The following is an 18130-nucleotide window of genomic DNA, read 5'->3' on the forward strand; positions in this document are numbered from 1 at the left end:
CGCACAGAGCGCAGAGTACAGAGTACAGAGCAGAGAGCAGGCAACACTGGGACTGGGACTGGGATCTGCCATTGATATTGCAGTTGCGGCTTTAATTTCTAAAATGCAACCCATGCCTTTACACTTCATTGGTTGCCAAATGTGCCAGCAACTTGAAATGTTGTCACTGGTAGCAGCCGCAGCCGCAGCAATGGAAACAGCACCAATTCCCCAAAGCAAATAAATAAATGTCACCGGCAAGTGGGGATACCAAAGGTAAGCCGCTAGGTTTTTGTCGTTCAGGCTTAAAAGCAATTATAAAATGCAGCGACAGCTAAATATATTTCAGCTTTTCATTTAGCATTTAAATCGAATTGCTGCCACATAAGCATAAACACAATAGAAGTAATGCACTTTGCAGCTGCCCCCAAGCGTCCTCATCCTCATTCCGAAACGAATACATTCCTTCATCTATAAAATGTTGTTGAAATTGATTTTATTTATTGATGGGACAAAAGCCGGCTGGGAATTGAGAGAACTGGAAATGCAATTTCAATTAAATTGTGGATGCCACAAAAGCTGACGAGTGTGCAGTTGCAATTGAAATCTCAGTAAAACGCACCAGCGCTTCAGAACGGAGCTTATTGTTTATGTTGTGCTTGGATGGCTGGCCAGTTGGTTGGATGTTGGCTGTTTGGCTGGCTGGCTGGCTGGCTGACTTGTCGGTGGACTTGTTTGACTTGGCGTTCCTCGGGGACAGACCCGGTCGACGGAGCAATAACAGTTTGCCCCAATAAATTGAGACTGAAATCAGAGACCAGCGACAACCGCTGACGCTGTACAGTGACTCTGGGAGCGATATAGAAAATACTTGACATTCTAAAGGTCAGTTTGTTCAAGGGTTTACTCAAATCTTTAAATACACATAACTGCCATGCCGGATAGTGTTGGATTCAATCTTGTTTATCTACGGATTACACATGAGTGACACCCACATTACATTCCAGCTCATGATTTTGGGCTTATTGCGTTATTAATTTCATGGATTCATGACGTTCCTGGCTAATATGTCATTCACAAAATATCATTTTATGAGTCACACTGATACACACTGATTTGCTGGAATGCTGATGGCTCATTGTCTACTAAGCCCCCTTTACCATAAATCATGTAATTATATTTCAAGTGCCGACTTATGCATAATCTGAGAATTATTTCATACTCCGGCATTCGAATCTTATTAATTAGAATAGTTTCGAATTTTCAGTTAAAAGCTGTGGATTATTGTAAAGTGTGAATTGTCGACATTCTTACAGATATCCCTAGTAACCGTGCCACACTGCGTATGAGCGATGTCTGGTTGCGTATACGCCGCATTGGCTTCCCAGCTCGGCATTCGGTATGCGTATTTAATTATAATTACCACTTACAAGCTGCCTAATGCTCTCAAACCGATTAGTTGGGCGGCGGCGAGTGTGGGATGCTGAAAGAGGCGCATTGCATTGCGATGCATTATAAAATTAACATAAGCCGCTCGGTGCGCATTAGAAAGCGGTGAGGGGCTGCCCTCGAAGGCTGCTGTCGGTTGTCTTTTGTTGCTGTCAATGCATTTTGCCATTGCATATTTGCTTTGTTTGCCTGACAGACCCAGCCGGGGCTGATTGTTCGAGTGAGTGAAGTGGGTGGCTGGTAGGTCGGCTGGTGGCTTTTGTGGGTGGGCGATTGCTTGGATTGTGTGGGGGAGCTTGTCAGCTAAGAATAACAGTCACCCCGACCGAGCTTGGAGATAAACAATGCAAGTCTCCCAAGCTGATAAGTCACATTTTCTTTCCCTCGGATTGTGTTTAATTTTTCGAAATCTGTTTATTCAAGCACGTTGTTTTATTTTTGTTTCTGATTCTGATGATTGCACTCCTACATTTTAATTAAAAGAAGCTCCCAAAATTAATGGTTTGAGAAAATTGTTTCATAAAGCAACTGCCATGTCGTATTTCACTCAACTCTGGCTTGCTCTTATCCGGTTCATTTGTAAAAAGATGCAGATGTAAATCAGTCAGGAGAGAGCGCCAGGGAGAAATTGCCAGTGCCAGCGAGCAGACCTGTTAGAAACTGGCCATCAATCAGAGAGGCCTTTATGATAGCCAAATGCAAATGAAAACCATCAAACTGCAGTCAAATTGCAAATTTCAGTTAAAAAGCGCAAGAAGCAAGAGGCTAGAGCCAATAGTAAATAACAGGCATCGATCATGTTGTAAGGCTGTCAAATGAGCCGCCAAACAAGGCCGGCTGGTGTGGGAATGCGGCATGTGTGCTTGCTTTTTTAGCCGCCTATTGGATGTGGCAAACATTTATCTATCTATCCGCGAGTGCCGGCTCTCAAATGAGGATAGAGGCTGGAGGCTAGACTAGAGCCACTTGTCGACGACTATAGCCGAAATTAAATCAAATGTTTGGCAAAATGTAGAGCATTTAATTGACTGTTTGCTTGGCTCGCCTGGCACTCCACTTGACTGCAATTAATGTCAAGTCGGCGGACACTGATGAGCCTCCAATGAGGGCAACTAATAAAATTCATTCATAAATAATTCAATGGAACAGAATAGAAAAGACTCCTAGACCGGGGGGAGCGGGTCGCATTCGCTCACAGTGTCAATTTATAACAATTTCGCATGCGTTGCCGACGAAAATTGTGCGGCTTAATTGATTTGTTTTGCACCCAATAGAGAGGCAGTCATTTATACACATGCGATTATTTGGCATTTGAATGTTTGAACGAGCTCTGCCAAATTGGCGTAGATTGAGAATAATTGTGTGGCTCGGCGCACTAGTCAGCCCCATTTCTCCTCGGCAACTTTTTTACTTTAATTCGAGCTTATCACAAAGTAATCTTCTATCTCGGCCATGTGCCCGGCTGATGAACGCTCCCAAAATAGACAGCTCCGAAAAAAATACTAGAAAATTATACATGCAAATCCCAGACTGATAAAATGACCCAGATAATTGCCATAAATGAATCTGAATCTGCTACCAAACAACTAAACCCATTTCTAGTCGTCCAGCCTGTGATGAAAATACATAGTTGCGACCAGCCAACTCCCCTTTTAGCCACTTTTAAAGAGCCTCCCATGGCAACAGCTGCGCTCACTCAACCGCTCGACGGTTCGATGGTTTATTACACAAATCTGCTGCAACTTCAAATGCAACCATATGTGCAAGAGTGACTACCAACAACTTTGTTATTCTCTACAGAACTACTACTCATTTTTATGAAATTAAAAATCCTTTTCAACCAAAATTTTTCTATTTCAAAGGGATACCTTTGGTCAAGGGTTTTCTTTAACGAGAACGTTTTTCACACAACACATTTCGTGTTGCAACTAAAAAGTTTTCCACAGTGGCACTCACACGATAAATTATAAAAGGAAAGAGTGAAATAAAAACAAACTGCAATTAGATGGCAAACTTGTTTTAGAAACGCAAGTGCTACTGTTTGGTATGTATAATGAAAACCAGTGAAAGGAATATGTGCTGGGAGAGATTAAAGATACTACCATGCAGACGTTGAGAAATTGTAGCAAAACTAATGGAAAATATATAATGATGGTATAAATATTTCGAAAATAAAAGCAACAAGCTACAAACATATTATAGAGCAGTTTAGACAATAACCTAAGCGGATACACTGTTGCAAGATGCAGAGAGCCAGCCGGTGGCGAAAACATTTCTGAAATTCATTGCTGACACTGAAATATGCAACATTTTGACAAATACAAAGTAAGTAAAATTAAAATTAAAAGGGCAAAGTAAATTGCACTTTAATACATAGAGAATCGGTGGGAGGAACGTGCAATGTCTTTGATCCAATTTGCAATTCCAAGTCCCTGCTCTGCGCTGCGGCATGCCTTAAATGCTTTCCGGTCGAAAAGGGAGGCGTGTGAATGCGGAGGCATTTGCATTACAAATTCCTTTTTCGGTTGAGCTACAGCCAACATGCTACAGGCTTTTTACTTTATTTTATTTTATTTAATTACCAACAACACGAACCACTCAAATTTCATCACGGAACGGGATCGGGAGTGCTGCTGCGAATGACGAGCAAGGACCGCCGGAGCAGGTTAAGAGCAGAGCTGAGCCGGGCGGATCCGCTTTTGGGGTCTTTTGAGGACCTTTGAAAAGGCGGAGGCATCAGCTGCGGCTGAAACCAGCAGCCTTTGATGTGTTTTCTCATCCTTGACGTCGTCATCGGTGCGTTCAGTTCTGTTTCGTTTTCCATTCGCCTCTCGAATCCACGTGCGAGCCTCATGTCCTCCGGCTGTCGGTTGTCGGTTGTCGCTTGTCGCCTGCCGCATGCCGCCTGCCGCTTATCAAAAGGTCAAAGTCCTTGACAACAGAACAGTTGTCTGAGCTTAAGACTGGAAGGCTACTGCTGGTGACTGCCAGAAACATGCCCCACAAAAATTGTCATCCAATGGCTCCCAGCTCCGAGCGATAATGAGTTCAGCTGCGGCACACGCGTCGTATGATTAATGGAAACGAGAGAGTGGGAACGAAATTGAATACTTTTTATTGATTTTTATTGTTTTTCAATTTTCCTTTACTTAATTTTTTTTTTTTTTATCTCTCTCGTGCTGTTGGCGCGATTTTCTCATTTAATTTTAATGAGACGCAGCTCTGTCCTTTTTTCGCACATTTCTGGCCTTTGTTTGCCTTTATTTTTATTACAACATCACGAGCCAGAGGCGTATTTATTTACGAACTCGATTTTCTCGTCTAATTCTGCCTCTGGTGTGTTCGCTTAATTATGAGTGCCACAGAATGGGGCGACAAGCAGATGTCGAAAACATTGTCACATTGCTCGGTGCATGTTTTTATTACAGCTTGTTGTTATTATTACACTTTATTATTTTTGTCTTGGTCGTGCTCCTGCGATAAGGTTAATCAAATTTGCTGGACAATTGCCTTAAGGCCAAAGCACACATACATATGTAGATGGCAGGGGTCGGGTTTGAGTAATTACACATGGCAAGCACGACTCGAGTCGACTCCTGGCGTCGGGCCAATTTTCCTAGATAAACTAATTTAACCAAAAATCAATATTAACCCGGCCAAAACCAACAGACCCCTGAGAGGCCGTCCCAGCGAACTGCATTCCTCAGATGATTGCCGAAGCGAAAAGTGTTTAAACAAGAAAGGAAAGCTAACTTCGGGCGGAGCCGAAGTTTATATACCCTTGCAGTTCAGTCGCAGTCCGATAGGTGGCGCCACGCATCTATATTATTAGATATACAGCGGATCGTATATAGTCGGCCGATCCTTATGAAATTTGGCATATCGAATTATTTTGACCAAAGAAGCATACATTGAAAATCCCATCCTTCTAACTTGAAAAACAACGAAGTTATGCCATTTCCGATCCATCAGTTATATGGCAGCTATAGGATATAGTCGACCGATCTTTATGAAATTTGGCAGATCGTATAAGTTGGACCAAATAAGAATCCATAGAAAGTCCCAACCTTCTAACTTGAAAAACAACGAAGTTATGACATTTCCGATCAATCAGTTATATGGCAGCTATAGGATATAGTCGACCGATCCCGGCCGTTCCGACTTATGTACTACCTGCAAAGGAAAGAAGGGTGTGTGCAAAGTTTCAACTCGATAGCTTTAAAACTGAGAGACTAGTTTGCGTAGAAACAGACAGACAGACGGACAGACAGACAGACGGACAGACAGACAGACAGACAGACAGACAGACGGACAGACGGACAGACGGACAGACGGACATGCTTATATCGACTCAGGAGGTGATCCTGATCAAGAATATATATACTTTATAGGTTCGGAGATGTCTCCTTCACTGCGTTGCACACTTTTGACCAAAATTATAATACCCTCTGCAAGGGTATAAAAACATTTAGCAACACAAAAACGAAAGGCATTCCGGGTGCCGGGTTCTGGGTTCTGGGTTCCGGGTAAGGACTTCTGATGGCTGTTCAGTGTTGGCCATAATTTCCGTTTCCGCCATCAAAAGGGAGATGTAAGAAACCTAAATTGATGGAGTGAGTTGGAGGGAAAAAAATAAAAAGAAAAATGGGCGGTGAATAAAAAATTTGGAAGGAAAAAGCCGCAGCTGTTGCTATACAGATTTACAAAAAGGGGGTGGAATTGTTGGAAAAAGAATCCTGTTACTGATAGTTATTCTCCTTTCAAGTTCTTAAATGCTATTTCTATTCTCTATTTTATCAAATTGAAAGAAACTGACATTTCCTTCAAGTTTCCAAATTCAATTACGCCCAAAAGTTGTTGGCAAAGTTTCCCATTGCACTTAATAGTTCTCATTTTGTAACTTTTTTGTTGAGAAATATATATTTTGTAATGTATTTCTTTCACTATTTGTTTGTAAAGTGGCTGAAATTGTCATGAAATCAACTGAAAACTCACCTGAAATCGAGGAAGGGGGCAGCTGCAGCTGCAGAATTTATAGAATTGGAAAAACTATTTTAAAAGACAACAAGAGGAAATTGAAAAGCTTTCTGCAACACAGCAATTTAATAGGAAACTTCTGAGGCTGAAAAGGAATCCAGTTAAATAATTGCACAGTTCTGAGAACAATAATTATAATTGCCCAGCAATTATACAGGACCCAGCCCTATCCCGGACGAAGTAAAAGTAAATGGAAATTTGTAGGAGAAGTCAGAAGGGTTTGTGTTTAGGGGAGAACATTTTCAAATACAATGTCACAGAAGCAACAGAAGCAGAAACCACAGCCTGGAGCCCTTGAGTTTACTGCTTGGCTGCTGGTGGCTGGCTTCTATGCTGTCTTATGTACATATGTATATATACCCACCGACCAGCCAAGAGACCTGATATATATGTGTATCACTATACTTATGTACGGGTATATATAGATTCGAGGGGGCGACCGACCCGACCCACTCAAACATGCAGCGACAATTTCCTTGAGTAGGATATGAGTTTTCCTTTTTTATTTTGTAGTTTCTCCGCTCGGCTTGTGCAATTTTTATAACAGCAACAACGTCAACGACAGCGAATTATTATAACGAGAAATGCACTTGAACGCTGCCTGGCAAGGATGTATAGTGTGCTGTATAGTAGTGCTGCTGTGACTAGAGGGGACTTGGAGGCCGGAGGAGCCGGAAACTGTGCAACTCGAGTGGTTAACTAAAATGGGAGAAGAATGCCGATGAAAAAGTGTGGCGTGAAATGAACCTCGCTTATAATGTTAATTTAATAAATTAAAAAACTTTCAAGTGGCCATAAACATTGGTGTAAATATTTTTTCCACTCCTTTGTTTCTTTTTAATGTAAGCTAGAAGTTTAATAAAGGAAACCAGGATAATGAACGAACTTATAATGATCGGAAAGTTTTTTGATTAAAATGAAAGGAAAGGAGGAAGTAACTTGTAGATATTTATAGAAAGAGAATGTAATGAAAGCCATTATGATTGTTCAATTAACGATTTAATAAAAATAGTTTTGTGCTCAGTGCCAAAGTCAATATGTGGCATGTATATTCTTTCCCGAATATGCATTGTTTTTGGCTGCAATATTTATGTCTGAATTTGATTTCCATATCCCACCCACATCCGCCGGCGGAATCCCCCACCATTTCATCCGCGTCCGCCATCATTTATTTACAACAAACGTCACGTAGTTCCCACTCTTTTTGAAAAAATCTATTTCACAAGTTCATTTAAGGCTCTGTTTCTGAAATCTTCCCCAGTGCCACTGCCAGTGCCAACTCTCGCCTTTCCAAACAAAATATATATATTTTGATGTAAAAGCTGGCGCATTGCGCCAGTACTGGCCAAATTCTGGTGCCTGAATGTTTCGGCCTGGACGGGTGCAGAGGAAACAAAGCCAAACCGCAGTGTTTTTGTACTCGGCGGAGGTGTACGCCAGGGGCCTGGCCTATCCGGGCCGGGACGGACCGCTTTTGTTGATATTTGCACAATGCTTTTCGGGCATTTCGGCGCTTGTCCACAGTAGCGGCTGCAAAAACTATTTACCAGCTTCCCAATGGCTCGCTTTCCGCTTTCCCCATGTCATGTCAGTTGTGTCAATATTTGCAGTTTTGCATCCAACCATATACATCCATATAGACTCGTACGAAGTGCGACCAGTGGAACGCCTCTTTAATTAAAAGGAGAACACGCCCAGGCCGAAGGCACTGGAATTCTTATCAGTTTTTATATTGGCCATTAGGCCGGAACGTCCGGTGAAGGACGGCAGATTCTTGGCCAACCGCCTTTCGAAGGTTGCTACGTGAGCAGCCCTTAAAGTGATGCACTGAGAAAAATCTGAAAATTACAGGAATAACACCAGCTAATACCAATCTTATCATACAATATTTCTCTCTCTGTCGAGTTGATTGAGCCGGTGGGGTCCAGTTGGGGCCATTGTCTCTGGACAGTCTCAGGTAGCTCGTAACTCGCTTGGGTGCCATTACGTATACGCAGTGTTGTGCTTAAACACGCTTTCTTGGCCATCTCGCGCCATCCACTCGCCATGTTTACGTTTCGTTTATTGTGCGTTTTACGACGACATGTGCGCCATATAAACGGAGTGGAGTGGAGCGGAGGAGAGGAGCGCCAAGCGATCTGCCGTGTGAGCCAGTTTATGCTCATTTATTGGCCAAGTAGCAAAACAAATACGTTCTCCGCCCTGACCCACAACTAAAAAAAAGTTAAGAAATAAAAAAGAATGGAAAAAGAATAAAAGATAGAGCCAGGAGGGTTCTGCTTTCACTTGGCTGGATATGAATAAATTAAACCAAAAATACATATATGTATATGGCTCATACATATGAGAAGCACAACTGTGGCAGGGTTGACATTTTGACATTTTTTGATTTGCCCAAACGTAAGCTTATGACGAGGAAACGTGTAAAGGACATCAAAGGACACGTTAAAATGAAATACAATTCACTTTGCACTTCCAGGGGCTCACAGCTTGATATTACTAAAGCTTTCCCACATCCTCCTCCCACCTTTCAGTGTCGCCTCCCAGAAGTTAACCTTTTACTCCAGACCAGCCCATTTACAATGAGGTCTTTGAGGACTTAAGAAGGTCTAATGACGGCGCCAATGAATCAACTTTTCTGTATAGTTTCCCTTCAAGTTAACTGTTTTTTGGCACTTGGACGAGGTCATTAAAAAAGAGCGGCCAACTGCCGGCCGCAAAAGGCGCCAACTCTGTGTCTCCCGAGCAAATGAAGCCCGAAAGACAAAGCCAACGAAGCGGCAAATTGTGTGCCGCAGGTCGCCTCAGTTGATGGTGGAGCTCCATTTCCGTTGTCTTCTATCCATCTCCGAGTCCGAGAGTGTCTACTGGGGAAATAAAATGAAATGAAACAAATTAATAATGCCCGGCAATAAAATATTTTATACCAGGGCCGGAGCACATCTCGTTGTTTTATGGCCACGCCAGACTAATTTAACTATTGCCCAGCTGCCGAGAAAGAAACAAAATTAAGAGTGAATGTATTTTTTTTAATACTTGCTCTGGGAATGCGGAATTTGGCTGGGCTGGCCTCGCTACTACTTGAGGCAGAATACCTACCGGCCATTGAATGTTCAGCGATGATGCGATTTATACAGATATACTTTTATTTTTATTCGCGTGTGCCACGAATTTTAATGAAATTATTTGAGTTTCTCGATGGGTATTTCAACTTTCCAATGGCAGTCGATGGACGATACTTTGGTTTCTGTTTGGATGAATCTGTTATGTAGCCTATGTATTACACTAAAGTTAATTAATTTAGCATGTTCATGGACCTTTGCCCTCATCTCTTACACTTCCTCTATCGGAAATTTGGTTCCTTCTATTGCTGTAATAAATTGCATTTAATAGCTGATCCCCAACCGGCAAGACGAATGAGCAGTGGACTGTAGAGTAATATGTTCTTGTCAGTTTCGCTGTCTAATTGGTACTAAGAAAATTTACATTTGTGGAACTTAACGATAGGTGTGTGTGCGCATACATGTTGTGGATTGTAAAGCTAGTGGGTATAGAAAATATAAAGATGACAATATGGGATAACTTATAAACTATGTATCGATAGTCCATTCCTAAACATCCCGGGCCCCCCTGAAACACGGTTTCTGAACTGAGTAGTTTCGCAATTTTCGTTATTGGCCGGGTTTTGAGCCGGATGATCCGGACTGCTCGAACCTTATTGTCCTTTCCTTGGAAAGTGTCGATCACCTTCGCTAGATGTCATAATGCTGGTGGTGTGTTGGACTCCTTGACGAGCGCAACGCTGCCGATCGAAATGTTAGGGGTTGTCGTGGTCCACTTAGGACGCTGCTGATGCTTCGCCTCTGCTGACAACTGCGAATGTTGGATTCGTCCACCTACTCTTAGCAGGTTGTCCTTGTCGATGATTGGTGAGATCTTGACCAATTGAGATTGGTTCCCTAGAGCCTTGTTTGCGCGTAGCAACTGGAACTCCTGTTGAAAACCAGCTTGAGCGTGTTGCAGCCACCGAATCCTTGCTGCCTTGATCTCATCGAACGTTAGAGAGTTTGATGTTTGTTTCGAAGATGGGTGCTTCATGCGATGAATGAAGCGCAAAACGTAAGCAAGTGTGTGTATAAGCTTCAGCCAAGATGAGTTGCGATTGAGAAGCTTATCCCATGGGTTGTCCGTCGTGACATTCGTCTGCGCAGCTAGGCAGGTAGTTTTGACTTCGTCTTGTATGCGTTTGTCTGAAAGAGAAGTACAGTTATGAGTATTGTTCAACCTTTCCAAGAATTGTTCCTGGTCCCTCAGCCATGAAGGACCCTTCCACCATAATTGGAAGTCAATGAGCTCGGATACTCCCAAGCCACGGGATGCGCAATCCGCTGGGTTCGATTTTGAGTCTACATGCCGCCATGCATGCTTCGGGATGGTTTCGAGGATTTCTGAAGTGCGGTTCCCAACAAACGTCTTGAGTTGGGCTGGTAAATACGATAACCATGACAGGACTATCGTCGAATCACTCCATGCGTAGATCGTTACGTCGTTGTTCATTAGTCCAGCTTTTATGGATTGCAGAAGTTGACTCAATAGAAGTGCGCCACATAGTTCCAGGCGCGGCAAAGACTGCTGCTTCAAAGGTGCCACTCTGGTTTTTGCAGCAAGTATGGCGACCGAAATGGTTCCATCGTCGTTAACCACTCGGCTGTATACCACCGCTGAGTACGCCTTGGTGGATGCATCTGAAAATCCGTGCAATTCGATTGTCTGTTTGTCGCTTTTAACTAAGCGCGGTATCTGGAGCTTGTGAAGGTTGTCCAGATCAGCTCGCCATTTGAGCCAGTTGTTTGCTAGTTTGCTCGGTAGTTCGTCGTCCCAATTCAAATTCAACAGCCAGAGTTTTTGAAATAGTATTTTGAATTGAACTACGATTGGTGCTAATAGACCGAGAGGGTCGAATATACGTGAGACATCCGACAACACTTGCCTCTTGGTGCAGCGAGGGTCTTTCGATAGGTTTACATTGTACGCCAATGTGTCCTCTCCAGGGTGCCAATGCAGCCCTAGCACTTTGACTGGTGATTGTGAGGAATCCGTGTTATCCTCCGATTTGATGCGTTTGGTATTCGATACCCATTTCCCGAGCTCTAGGTTAGCACAGGACATCAGTTGGACCAGTTCGTCCCTGTTGCGTAGCAGCTCATCCTCACTATTTGCTCCAGTGAGAACGTCGTCGACATAGAAGTCCTCCAACACGATTTTTGCTGCGTTCGGAAACTCGTGCTTATGGTCAGCAGCTAGTTGCTCTAGCACTCTGACTGCTAGAAATGGTGCGCATGATGTTCCATACGTCACCGTGCATAGTTGGAAGTGCTTGATAGGATCTGAGGGATCCTCTCTCCATACGATTCTTTGATAGTCTCTATGTTTTTCGCTCACCCATATTTGACGGAACATCTTGACTATGTCCGCTGAAAAGACGTATTTGTACATACGGAATCGCAAGCACACAGCAAATAGGTCTCGCTGAATACTCGGTCCGATTGAGAGCGTGTCGTTTAATGCCATGCCTTTGGCGTCTTGATATGAGCCGTCGAAAACCACTCTAAGTTTCCGACCCAATACGGGATGATGTGGCAAGTAGAAATTCCTACCCTTGGGAATTTCGCTCGGTGAGATTTCTCGCATATGTCCTAGCTCCTGGTATTCCCTCATGAACTTCACGTAGTCGTTACGTAATTGATGATTTTGTGCCAAACGTCGTTCAACTGATTTGAACCTCTGCAGCGCTCCTTGAAGTGTATCTGCGAATAGTGTTTCGGATACTTTAAACGGAAGTTCCACGATGTACCTGCCTTGTTTGTCTCGAGTGTGTGTTGCAAGAAAGTGTTTCTCCACCTCCTCGTCTTCAGGTTGAACTTCTGCTTTGCGTTGTATGCTTTCCAGTTCCCAGAACCTTCTGAGATAAGCATCGATGTCTATTGTTGTTGTAAGTGCCGTAGCGCTGCATGCGCGTGATGAAAGCAGTGATGTAATTACCCATCCGAAAATTGATGATATAGCAATGAGCTTTCCTTTGTCGTCGTAGATTTTTCTTCCAGTTATAACACTCCAAACGTGTTCGCTGCCCAAAAGAATGTCAATTGGAGCATTTGTGCTAAATTGTGAATCTGCCAATTGCAGATCGTTGAAAACTCGAAGTGCAGACGCGTCAATGGTCTGCCTTTCCAATGATGATGTAATCTTTCCAAGCACGTGAGCCTGGACTACCAGCTGATCTTGCGAAATACGGGATTGGATGCTTATAGTGCTGCATCCCCTTGTAGTGTCTGCTTTGGTTGATGAAATTCCCGTAACCAGTATGCGTGATGGCGTACGAGCCAAACCAAGTGTTTGTATACAGCGTTCAGATATGTACGACAGTTCTGAACCCGTGTCCAATAGGAGTCGGCATGCAACCAAATCTCCCTTTGCGTTGCGAACGTTGACCATGGCCGTCGGCAAGGTGCTCCTGTTCCATCCAGTTGATTGTTGTGAATTTGCAGTGCCTTGTGCACATACCATTGCTGCAGAACCTTCTGCTTGTGCGATGTGACTCGTAGTCACCGTTGAGATGTGTGCGCTAGGATCCTCCTGATCCTCACCAGTTTGAGAGATTGTTCCAATAGCCTGTTGCGTGCGTTGCAGGTGCAACAGTGAGTGATGCTGACCTTTACATTGTCTGCACTTGAACGTAGATTTGCATTTTCTGACCCCATGACCAGGATTCAGACAATTGTAACATAGAGCGTTTTCCTTGGCAAACGAAAACCTCTGTCCTGCTGACATATCCAAGAATTGTTGGCATCCATACAGACGATGCTCTGTAGAATGACATTTGCTGCACTTGTTTCCTTCAAGTACAACCAGCGAATGTGTGACCTTCCTTCCCTTGTCACCGATTGAGGCTGTAGTCTTGCCTCCGATTGTTTCACGCTTGCTGAGCTCTAGTTCCTCGCAACGTGCATCCAAAAATTTGAAGAATTCCTCCAGTGTGGGTGAGTCTGTCTCCACACTGCGCTCGATCCACCTGCGTCGAGTATCTGCATCCAGCTTCTCCAGCGTCAAGTAGATGATCCAACAGTCTCGTCCTGTTTCCTCTATGGCATCCAAACCACGCACTATTTCATTGGCGCCGTCTGACACCTTCCGTAATGTTGCTGTATCCGACCTTGTTGTTGTTGGCAGCTTCATAAACTGCTCCAATAGTGAATTCACGATATGCCGTGGACGATTATATCTTTCATTAAGTCGCTCCCACGCAGTGTTGTAAGCTGAATCCGTAATAGCCAAATGTCGTACCAGATTTGCAGCTTCGTCGATCAGAAGAGATTTCAAATGATGAAATTTGTGCGTATTTGTCAAATTCGCCTTGTTGTGAATTGTGCTCTCATATATGTCTTTGAAAGCTGGCCACTCTGAATAATTGCCAGCGAACCGTTTAATTTGAATTTTAGGCAATTCGCTTTGAGCTGATGCCCCTACCATTTGAGCACTACCTGAATTCGCCGCGTAGGCGTCTCCTCCTTCAGGTCTCGACATGTTTGCAGTGGCTCGATTTGCCGCCAACTGCTCGAAGAGTTGTTGTTGTTGTTGTAGCAAACTTATTATTGCGTCGTTGTTTTGCAGCACGCCGCTGCCGTTTTCACTGTTCCCAATTGATGGACTAGGTCTTGTACCTACCATCGCCGAAAGTAATGCATGCGCCCTTAGATATTTTTCCTCGTAGAATATGTTGTCATGCTCCGGATCCACATAGCCATCTACTTCGTCGAGCATAGCTATTTCATCACCAAATCTATTGAAGTCTTTCCATGTTGTGTTGAGATGCTCCAGCCGCGAAGACACCTCTGCCCGTGTGGCGTTCGAATGTTGCGCGTCCTCAGCCCAAGCCAAGCTCCGTGTGATATTGGCCTTGAGTCTGGCGCGCCCTTTTGTCAATGCTTTTAATTGCTCCATGCCGAGAAACAATTACAAATGAGAACCAATGCACAGTAAACTACAAAACAAATCCGGATGCGAAGGACCAAACAATGATCCCCAACCGGCAAGACGAATGAGCAGTGGACTGTAGAGTAATATGTTCTTGTCAGTTTCGCTGTCTAATTGGTACTAAGAAAATTTACATTTGTGGAACTTAACGATAGGTGTGTGTGCGCATACATGTTGTGGATTGTAAAGCTAGTGGGTATAGAAAATATAAAGATGACAATATGGGATAACTTATAAACTATGTATCGATAGTCCATTCCTAAACAATAGCTGTTCTGTCTATTAAATGCTTTCCATAAAACACATTATTTCTGGCGATTGGGAATTTGATATGATTTTTTGCTTGCTTTTGCATTACCCTGTGCTGTAATTATTTTATGACGCATTTAATTAGTTGGTCAATCGCATTTCAGCGCTCTGGTCGGGTCGATGGAAAAAGTCTGCAAATATGTATCTTCTGATGGGGATATTGCATTGTTCTCGCAATTAAAAGAAGTTGCGTATACAATCAAAAGCAAATTTACATGCATTTCATGTGTGGCTTTTGCTTTTATTTGATTTTATTTCATTTTTTTTGTGTGTTCCCAAATATCAGAACCTCCCGCACCACCCAACTCACCTACGCGGGTGGGATATGGGCGGAGACGCTGCGTTATGCGACTGCCAATCAACTTTTTCGATTGCCGACGGCGTAACTTTTATGGCTTTTTATTGTTATTTTGTATTTTTATGGTTTTTTAACAGTAATAATTAATTTAATGTGCGCTTCGCTGTAGGTAAATCGGCAGCGTAACGCTTGACTCTGACGCTTGAGTCTTGAGTCTGTGTTATTTTTGTTGTTAACCTAACCATACGCCCCCGGGGCAGTCGTCTCAGTTTTTTTGCTCTTTCTTATTTTTGTTTGTTTTGCATTAGCGAGCAATATGCAAAGGTTGTTGTTGAATAATTTGTTCTGTTTGTTGTCTGCACTCGCAATGACGCTGAACTCTGAACAATCAAAAAGGATGATAAATTGGAGGTTAAGTGGGGTTAAGGACTGAGATCTAAAGTATGTAAGTTATTGACAGAGTATAGTAAGTTATTCGAATGTTACCTTTGGGACATCATTGGTGGAAGTACTGAGCTTTTGCTTTAAATTGCTTTAATTATTATTCTACTGCCCATTCCCCCAGAGTCAGAGCTCAAGTTTCAGCTTGACTTCACTGCGTCATAATACATTTCCCCTGTCAATTGAAAGGCTTTCCTATGGCTCCCCCAGGACCATAGTCGTGGCTGTGGCCGTGAGCTTATTAGCACGCACTTAACCTTGGACCACGACTTGTCTTCCAGAGTGGAGAGTGGGCCATAAATAATTGCAGCTAACAGTTGGTGGCCTCCTTTCCTCGGCCAATGTTCGTCAGGCTGAAAAATTACATCAAATTACACTAAAGCAGGGGCCATGGAGCAGAAGAACGGGGCGTAAGTCAGCGAAATAACTTGACACTTATTAATTATGTCACATACTTCTTGGCGTCCAGCGGGAAAATTGATCATAACGAGAATGGCTGGGGGACTATAAAAGTTTTTCCCCAAAAACTTTTAATGCGAATCGATAAATCAGATGGCGTTTAATATAAATTGTAATTCCTTTTATTTTGTAACCATCTTCGGGACTGCTACGTAATCTAGTGTCAACTTGTTGAGTCGTAAATAAAAATGACTAGCATGCATCCGCGCAGACCCATGTCCTCGCTTCCGTGGCTCCAGCGATGGGTCCTCCTCATCCTGTGCGGCGTCTGGGCAACTCAATTAGCCGGCAACATTGCAGATGTCAGTCGATCCGGCTGACAAATTGCATTTGTAAACGCTCGAATTGCTTGAACGGGTTGGTGGCCGGTCCGGGCCGGGCCAAGACAAAAAGCCAAGACGGCCGGGCCAAGAGTGGGTGGGATGTGCGGATGTGGACGCAATTTTTCTTATTGATTAGTTTTAATTAGAAAAGCCATCAACCGCAAATTAGCCTTGCGATGGCTTCATTAATAAGTTTTTATAGCACTTTTCTTTTTCCCGATTTTCCCCTTGCTTTTCTCTGTCTCTTCTGGTGGCTCTTGTTGTTTTCCTTTCGGCATGGCCCGCACATGTACCGAACAGAAAAGAAAACCTCTCACATAATACGATTTATTTGTTTTGAAAATGTTTTCTCGACTTCCCGCTCCCATCTTCCTGCCATTTCCATGTGCCTCGGCCAAACTTTTGCCGATTGTTCGTTCGAGCAATTCATTGAAATGTGGTGTTGCTTCGGTTTTTACGCCTCGCCAAATAATTGCAGAAACTTTAGAAAAGTTTCGCCAAAGGAAGGACAGGTTTAAGGGCAGCTGTCTAAATGTTGAAAATGCCAAGGACGTTGCTTCCAACAGCTCTGAGAACTCGATCAGCTATTACTACTTCAATTCTCCCTCTTTTGATTTTAATAAACTGAATGTATCATCGGCTTTTTACTAAAATCCCCCAATAATCCCATTTTAGCATCGGGGCATAGACATTAAATATTTGCTTTAGTGCCGGGGCCTGTCGGCTAATTGTTACTTGGACAAACTTCGGTAAACCCCTTGAACGAATGCCTCGCACCCACCAGTCAGTAGTCACTAGTCAGTAGTCAGTGGCTCAGGGTTAACTTTTCCCTTTTGCCGAAACTTTTGTGCCTTAATTTCATTTAGCCAAGCGACCGACGGCAGCCATCTGCTCATCCTTCAGGTGGCTTTCCATCGGAATTACGACTAGTGTTGTTGCTGCCGCTCCCACATCTGAACGCCCTTCAAAGTTTTGAGTTTATTTTTGCATAATTGCACAGAGACTAAATGAAATGCTCACGAACTGTACTGCTAGATCCTTCGCAAGTAACTTTAAGCCGAGCAAAAGTTTGTGTAGCAGACGTTGCGTTTGCCAACATAAATAACTGGCTAATGCTTTGCGGCGAGACGGGTCTGTTCTGTTCTGTTCTGTACTGTACTGTGCCACAATATGCATTCAGCGTTCAACGCTCCTGCAGGAGTCCCAGGACCAATTCGCCTTCTCAGAGCCACAGAGCCACTGAAGCGAGAACTGTTCGGGCTAATCCAAATTACAAGGTTAGTTTTATGTCAGAGCCACGCCTGTTTTTTTTTGCAGTAACGGGCGGTATAGGTCGTTGAGCAAATAATGTAGCATACATTTTTGGGCAGCGCCCCACACTTGCGGTCAGTACATTAGATCTTGTACTTTGTAAAGTTTAACGTCTCTCTTTAAATAAAAATTCAATCAAGAATAGTTAGAAAAAGTCTTGAAAAATACCTCATTATGAAAGCTAATAAAAATGAGAAAAATATGCTGGCTAATAATTTACGTTGCCGTCATCTGCAAGTGTTTCAAGTGGAACCCGTGAACACATTAACCTATTTTCCTTGGACTAGCTATGCTTCTGGCTTTTGCACTTCCTCTTCCACTTTGTTGTAGCGTTCTGCACTTCATTTTGACTGTTTCTGACATTTATACCCTCTCACTGGGCTCCATTCTCCATTTTTCGCCAAAGGCTCCTCCGCTTTGCTCGGCCATCCACTTAATTTTCTTGTTAGATTTTATGGCTCTACTATTATCGACTGGCTGGCTAAGCACT

The 18130-nt window shown here is 43.3% G+C and overlaps 1 protein-coding gene across 1 annotated transcript in view; it reads left to right on the plus strand.

The window, feature by feature from the left end:
• LOC6500568 (G protein-coupled receptor kinase 2) overlaps positions 1–18130 on the plus strand; it is a 52682-nt gene that overhangs the window by 29000 nt on the left and 5552 nt on the right. The gene's annotated exons all lie outside the window — the stretch shown is intronic.

This window comes from Drosophila ananassae, chromosome 2L, assembly GCF_017639315.1.
Source record: "Drosophila ananassae strain 14024-0371.13 chromosome 2L, ASM1763931v2, whole genome shotgun sequence".
NCBI lineage: Eukaryota > Metazoa > Arthropoda > Insecta > Diptera > Drosophilidae > Drosophila > Drosophila ananassae.